The sequence below is a fragment of the Lepisosteus oculatus genome, chromosome 9 (genome assembly GCF_040954835.1).
Source record: "Lepisosteus oculatus isolate fLepOcu1 chromosome 9, fLepOcu1.hap2, whole genome shotgun sequence".
NCBI classification, from domain to species: domain Eukaryota; kingdom Metazoa; phylum Chordata; class Actinopteri; order Semionotiformes; family Lepisosteidae; genus Lepisosteus; species Lepisosteus oculatus.
The window spans coordinates 37,280,362-37,288,157 of record NC_090704.1 but is presented as its reverse complement, the minus strand read 5'-3'; the positions used below and the strand labels follow the sequence as shown (position 1 = coordinate 37,288,157).

Here is a 7,796-nt window from a genome sequence, read left to right as displayed (position 1 = left end):
TTTAAATACTCAGGTCCCACATTCCAGAAAATTACAATTATATTATTAGTGAAACATTTACACCGGGTGAACTTACAAAGTCTATCCTGGTCCTAGAAGAGTCCAAGGAGCCCCCTGCTGGCAGATTCAGTAACAGTGTGCACTTGAGTCCACTTCCACAGGAGTGATCCACCACTTAGACCTTTATATTAAACAAATAAGGGACAAATTCATACTCTGTGGACAAATTCATTGTACTTTTAGATTGGCATGAAAAAAACAAAACACATGTAACCAAAACATTTTGCCACTTGCAAACATAACTTAGCTATGAACAGGGATAAACTAGATAAGGATGTGACATCAAACAGAAGGACCAAATAAGTGACTAAGTTAATCCTGTCAATATGTGATTATCAAATAAATTTGTACTTTGCAGTTCATTTGAAATGAACCAAGTTAGGCTTTGTTTAACCAAGCCATTTCACTGCAAATTAATTAAATGGTACTCTCCCATTTTAACTGTGAATAATATTGTGCATCTTTTTAGCACCATTTTACATCTTTGGCCATACAGTAAAATTACACTTTGAAGTGTTTTTAAATCCTTACCTAACAAGATGTAAATGCACCAGAAAATGCCAAGAGAGTGGTACCAGATGTCATATCACCTGGAAAAAAAAAGACGAGTTAATACACTTGTAGGGCTCCAAAGAATGTCCTATAACAGTGAAATACAGTAAAATAATCCATTTCATTTACTGCTTTCCTGCTTTTACAATAAAGTGTGCTTAATAAAGTGCTTAATATGAAGAAGATAGTATTAAGAATTCTTATGAAACACTTCAGTGCTAATGCAAAAAAAAATGAAGTACAGACTCTCAGAAAGGTTGGTAAGAGTCCCTGTTACAGCTTTTATAGAGGACTATGGACACATCCTTGGTCATCCTGGCAGGATTATCTACTATTTTTGGAATCTTTGATTGCAATAGTAGATATTACACAGTATCAAGTAACATTTACTTTCTAACATAGCAAATGATTTACACACATTGGGAAATTATATTGTCAGATGTCCAGAATCAGATACATTAACACATGTGAATGGCATACTTATTTTTTGCTTCCCATAAGAAGTTCCAAGTTCCAAACCATAAAAAACACTTCTGTAAAAGGTATCTACAGTACGACATGCACTTGATCCTGGCAAACTGTTGATGCTGCATAGTTGAACCATAGCCCTCGATATAAAAATGATTTGTTGACTATGTGTTAACTGAAACACATTACACAGCTATGAAAGGTATGGTAGCAAAGTAATTTTACTCCAATTCCAAAGGCAATACTCAGAATCCAAATGCTGGGGCTTAAAGAAATACTGTTCCAATTATTTTTAAGAGGAAACACTTACTTTAAACTGGAATATTCAATTTTCCTACATTAAAACTGATGAACTGTAAAAATAAAGTCCAAAAGGCAGCTCATATTTGTTTGAAGACTTCATAATTGTACATGAAGTCTTGCTATTAGGCTTTAACAATTTACAACTATAAACAGTAAATGTTAAGGTATTGTTACTTTTAAGTGGATTGTTAATCATTTAAACCTTGTTTCCAGCACACAGCTTTCTTTTTCACTTTTGTACACTGAGGTTCAAAACTCTATTTTCAGCTGCAACTAAAATAAAAAAAAACATATTTTTCCTTTTGAATGAACTATTTTAAACCTGCGATTTCAAAACTCTCAGTCTTGTCAAATTCATCCTATATACATCTTTGTTACTGATTAATTGCTTTTGGACACACACAGAACCACATTCCACAGTGAAGAAGTTAATATTGCTCAATCAAAAATGGGCAAGAATGCAAAACAGCTAAGGTTTCCTAGAAGCAAACTGCATTATTATTACCATCAGTAAGTTACTAAGTTACATTAAGTTACTATTTAATAGCCTTCAGAAAGTGTCTTGCAGTCTGATAAATGGTTTGAAAGAAAATTTTAGAGATTATATTTTAGCATGTTTTGGACAAAAATGAAATTATTTGAAATTATTATTTTGAGGAAGACATAGCATTATGTTTCTGAAATGAGTATAAACTCTGTGTAACCATCAAAATATCCTCTTAAGTCAAAAATGAAAAGAAACTAAATTCTACATATGTACTGTAGTAATGGTAGATGGTGTTGGCAGTGTTCTAAGATAAGATATTGGTTCCCAGTTACTGGCTCTCAAGTGCACTGTCTCTTCGCCAAAAGGCCTGTACCACCTGGCAAGGTGACAACACATTCCTTTCTATTAGTGCACGCAGGATTCCAGCAGCTGGTGATCTCACACCAATACTCAGCCTCCAATTCTCCTATGATCAGCTACTGTACATACAGTATACAGGATGTGTCCACACAGGTCTATGCATTATAATACACGTACTGCACACCCAGAAAAAATTAGACAACACCCTTAATACTTTATATATAATATAATTAAGGATCGAGGATCATTGATTTCATTACATAGACTTCCAATGGTGACTCCTGCTGAAACACGTCACACTACTGATTCTCCTAGATGTTCAGAAATATACAGGACAATTCAGTCAACAACAGTTATTAAATATGAGATTTTGGTAGTGTAGAACAGCATCTGACATTACTGAAGCCAGAACTTCCAAGAAGTGCTTGATGGGTTGGATATCTTCAGTATCGGTTAACAGATATCAAACCCAAAAGCATCTGAATCCGAAAAGCAGGCGTTTCAAATCCTGGTCCCAGAGGACCACACCCACCTGCTGATGTTTATTCCAGATGAGTTTAATTGCTTAATTGAAAACTCAGGTTTTCAATATTCTAAACTAACAATTTAAAATATTCACAGGTTTTTTTCAGGTCAAATTTTAACTTTTCTGTTGAAATGCAATACTTAAAAACTATTAACAAGTCAAATAAGGGTTCAATGGGGTATCTGAGTGCTCAGCTGGATCAAGAAACAGCAGTTGTATGGGTTACTAGGAAAAAGGATCCTCTATCCTAAAGCACTGATTATCACAGAATGATCTTATACCATCAGAAAATACACTGACCATGACATTATCACATCAGTCCTCTAAAGAATATCCTGGATAGTTCATCAGCACATCACAGGCTTCCAGGATTCAATACTCAGTAAAACAAGCAGGATCTGATCCAGGGTCATTACACCTTGATTGTGATTGGCATTGCTCAAGTGACACAATTGGCTGAGTGCCACTGAGGATAAGGTACAGTACAATTAGCTGTTATGGATTCTCTTAGTTTAAGCAATACAGTGTTTCCTGCAACGTCCATGCCACTTACATGTGCAATGCAATCAGTGAGGGATGCAGCTCACTTCCAACTAATTCTCCCTGAGACAAGAAGTGACAAACATGCATTTGGCTATCCCTAAAATCGAATATAAAAATAATTCTAAATTTAAAAAGATACATTTAGAATGCCACATTTTTATGAACCAAAACATCTAGACAAATCGTTTTATTTAATGTATTTAGAGATCATCATTAGTTAATCACACAGCAGCTACAGAATTCCCTATATTTACAGACACCAGTGAGATGATGAATTGTCTATTACTGTCCTTTTGCATTATACTGCTGCAAAATTCACTGGAACTAAATCTGTGTTTTATTTTGTTTATATGTGTTTAAATATCAAATGACGTTTTAACTTTAATGCACCAGTAATCTATATCAGATATTTAGACTTTAGATATTTAGCTGACACATCTTAATTACACCAGGAACAATGGAATATTTATGAGTCACAATGAAGTTTCTAAACACTGTGTGATAAAGAATCAGTACACTGAACATTAAACCCAACAGATGTAAACTTAGAAAATTGAAAATCTACAGAATCAAGAATAGAAGTCCATAATGTATTTTTATGAAGAAAAGACTGGATTCAACTCTGTTGAGTAGGAAGCATTATAATTTTAAAAATGTATCTATATCCAAAAAGTGTTATGATATTCTTTGATTACTCAGTTAATCAAAAAAACACTAAGAGCCTTGCAATAATTTCAAAAAGGTACTCAGATCACCAGAATATTTTATAATTTTCTATCATGTAATGCACACTCTCAGATAATACTGTATATTTCAATAGTCCCATGCTGAAAATATATGTACTACAGTATTTGTTTTTGCTATATACTTCAATGACAACTTTATGCTTTTTAAAGTTACTTTATGCTGCATTGATTTATCATTTTATTTAGAATAAATTATAAACCACAGGCATCATCTGATTCTTTTGGGAAGAAAGATTTATGGCAATATGAGTGACATTAAGTACTTCCATTGCAACACCCAAAGGAGAATCCATCTCCATTTTCAGTCTGTCATATGCTTTACCTACAGTTTAAGAAGGGTTTTCTTTGAGACAATCTGTTTGTAACACAATAAAATGAATGCCACAAAATTATAAGGAAAAAAATATAATTTTAAGGACAAACTTTCTAAGATGTATAAGAAGAAGAGTCTGATACTCTTAATGTGTTTATTTGTGTGACCTTGATAAGAAAACGTTGACATTTCTATAAATTATAACACCTTTTTAGTGCTTTGTAAGATTTTAATCAGTAATGAATCTTGTACGTGGTGTTTATTCATTTCTGTTAACCAAATAAATTAATATATTTCTTATGTACTATACTTTCAGATTGAATGACATAGTTTTTAAAAATAAATTCATTTGTTTGCCAGAAAGATACTATATAAGTGTAAGGATTTATTATTTTTAACAAAAAAGGTGCTGATTACCTTTTATGATGGACATTAAGTAAAACGCAACGGCTAAATTCCCTTCATCTGTAACAAAAGACAAGAATAGCTCATAAACTGTTGGTATCTGAGTATTCTTATTAAACTGAAATACTTCATGAATTAATTTAGTAATGAAGACTGTTGTTTGAATACAACATACTATAGTATTAAATTTCAAATCGGACATCTAAGGGCTGTTGAAAACAACCTGTTGCATCAACAGACAGGGTTGGACAGACTCCCTATCACAGCTTTTATATGGGCACAATAGACACATAATTGGTCATCATGGCAAAATTTTCTATTTTTGGAAACTTCACTTTCACATGGCAAATTTAATTTGCACACATTACCAAATAAATTATACTGTCATCTACAGTATATGAATCAGATCCATCAACCTATGTGACTTTCACTATGAATGACATATGTATTTTTGAAACCCCTGATAAGTTCCAAGTACTAGCTCATGAAAAAAATCTACTGTAAAATGTATCTACCAGATGGATTTGATTCTGGCAAACAAACTGTTGGCAAACAAACTGTTGATGCAGCAGAGCTGAACCAGAGCCCATGATATAAAAATGATCTCTGACTATGTGTTACCGACACACATTTTAGAAAGTATTAAAGATATGGTTACTTCTTGTTTTACTCATATCTGAGATGATATTGATGCCCTTAAAGAAATATTGTACCACTTAGGCTCAACAGAGAGCCCGTAAAATGAAAACTGTTGCAATACATCATTAAATATACCAAAATATTTGAAAATGAAAATGAAATCCATTATTGCTTCAAATTAGAATATATTGAAAAACTTTCTCTGTCCAATTGTTCATGAAGTTCTATCAAAACAACTTTAAACATTAAATATAAAACAACACTCTAGCTTTTTTGAAGAAATGATATACAAATGTTTTCCTGTGATTTTTCTCAGCTTTATTACGCACAGTCCACAAAAAGTGGAAAATATCTGTATACTGAATTGCTGTTCACATTCACAGATGCAAAATATTTTAAGCAATTAAGAAGTTAATTTTGTTCAGTCTAAGATGGGAAAGTCTACAAAACAGATTTACTGTTCTTTCCCAGAGCTAGACTGTATCATCTTCACCATCCTTAAGTTACAGATGATTTATATCCTTAAAAAAGGATCTGATAGATAGTTTAAAATAAAATGCAAGAATTTAAATGGCATGCTGATATTGCCTTGAACCAAAAGAACACTACAAAATTAAAATTGTCAGAAGTGTTATAACACCACATCCAGGAAGCTGTTTGTCAAATTACATTTTATTTCTCACTGACAAATTGATTAAAGCATGTATAAGAATAGCTAAATATAAAGCATTGAGGATTAAATGGATTATTTTTTCAAAATTGTTGGAATAGAAACAATTAGATCCAATTAAAAAGCTCTCATTTTGAAATCGATCAATTCAATCATAGTAAGATAGATATTTCTATCTTCTCAGTCCTATAAAATATCCTTGGGTAATGTACAAAATATGACACACATTGCAAAACATCAAGTGTACTCGTAAGAAAGACTCTACAAAAAGGAAATGAGAAAAATGATATCTTTACAGTTTCATCTCTAATTACTTATTAGACGTGATTTGGTGCAAGAAAGATGTAATGGAGACCTGCACATGAGATAAGTAGTACGGCGATTCTGACTTTTTGGAATAAGAAATTGACAGTGCTGCTCTTTAACACTCTAAATTAAAAATAAGTCTTACAACACGCATTACAACATGCAGCTTCTTTCATTCTCAAAGACTAATAAATCATTGTCTACCTGTTTGTACAAGAAACATACCTACAGTAACTGCTGGTGAAAAATGGTGACACAATAATTTTTGCCCACTTTTGTGGTATTACTAAATGGCTTTTCTTAGCAATAGGTACAGTACCCCATAAAATTAAAACAGAATATACATTACAACTGCTTTGTTTTTAGTGCAGGTTAAAGAAAGAATTCTATAGCACCTCCAGATGCCCCTTACTGGCTATGTAGTTTGAACTCACATGAAGGGGCAGAGGAACCGGGACTGTATGTATCGGTTTGTTATCATCAAAGAACTGATTTGATGAACTGATTAAAACCAGTTCAACCAGTAATGGCATTCGTTTGAGCATAATTACAGCTCTATGGTCTATAGACGTCATTGTTTGGAACCTGGGCCATGTCACTAGCATTGTAACCACAGTACAGTGGGGAATATTCCAGGGTACATTTAGCTTTCCTGTAAACAGTGTCTTCTTTGACTTGACTAAAGTGAACAAAACTAACTCACCTATGAGACATTGTGGAGCTCACAATGTGTCACAACGTGATGATTCTGACAGTTACATGCATTAGAGAAAAAGAGAGCTGCCTGATTATGTACTGGAAAATGATTACATTAAACTTTATTAGATATAGTACCTTTAATAACATATTATTTGTAGGTACTTTGCACTAAAACAATCAAAACACTACATAAATACAATAAAATGAATTTAAAGAAATTCTTCAAAGAGATCAAAGCATATTAGGTCTGAACATGTAAATTCTGGCACATTTAATATTATAATTAATAATTAATAAATCAAGAGTATACAAATACTGTACAGTAAACAGAATTAAATGCCAGAATACAAAGGTGAGTTTTAAAACTGTTAGGATAGGAATTTGGAGATAAATAAAGTAAGCCAATGCGCAATTTATATGTACAGGTACAGTAGATGTATAGTTAACAGGTCAGTGATGTAGTGAGGGGCCAACCCATTTCATCCCTTAAATATACTGTATGTAGCGTTATTTGATTTAATTGTGAAATCTACACGAAACATGGGCAAGATACACCAGGAAACAATGTTTTGCAATATTCATACTGGAAAAAGACACAGGCAAGGGACAGGAAGCGTTTTGCATCAAATTAAGAGAGATTTGAATGGATACAAGCATCTTACAGAAAACAAACAAAAGACACTTTCACAGCCTTAGGAATATAAACTTCAAAAGAAGAT

General features: G+C 32.8%; 1 long non-coding RNA gene across 4 annotated transcripts in view; it reads right to left on the bottom strand.

Annotated features, from left to right (window-relative positions):
- Positions 1 to 7,796, bottom strand: part of LOC138241268 (uncharacterized) — a 107,043-nt gene that overhangs the window by 76,249 nt on the left and 22,998 nt on the right. For all 4 annotated transcript variants that reach the window (XR_011190475.1, XR_011190473.1, XR_011190474.1 and 1 more), the window contains exons 2-3: positions 592 to 650; positions 77 to 181 (exon numbers count right to left, since the gene is read on the bottom strand). This is a non-coding gene — a long non-coding RNA (uncharacterized lncRNA). The remainder of the gene's footprint in view (positions 1 to 76; positions 182 to 591; positions 651 to 7,796) is intronic.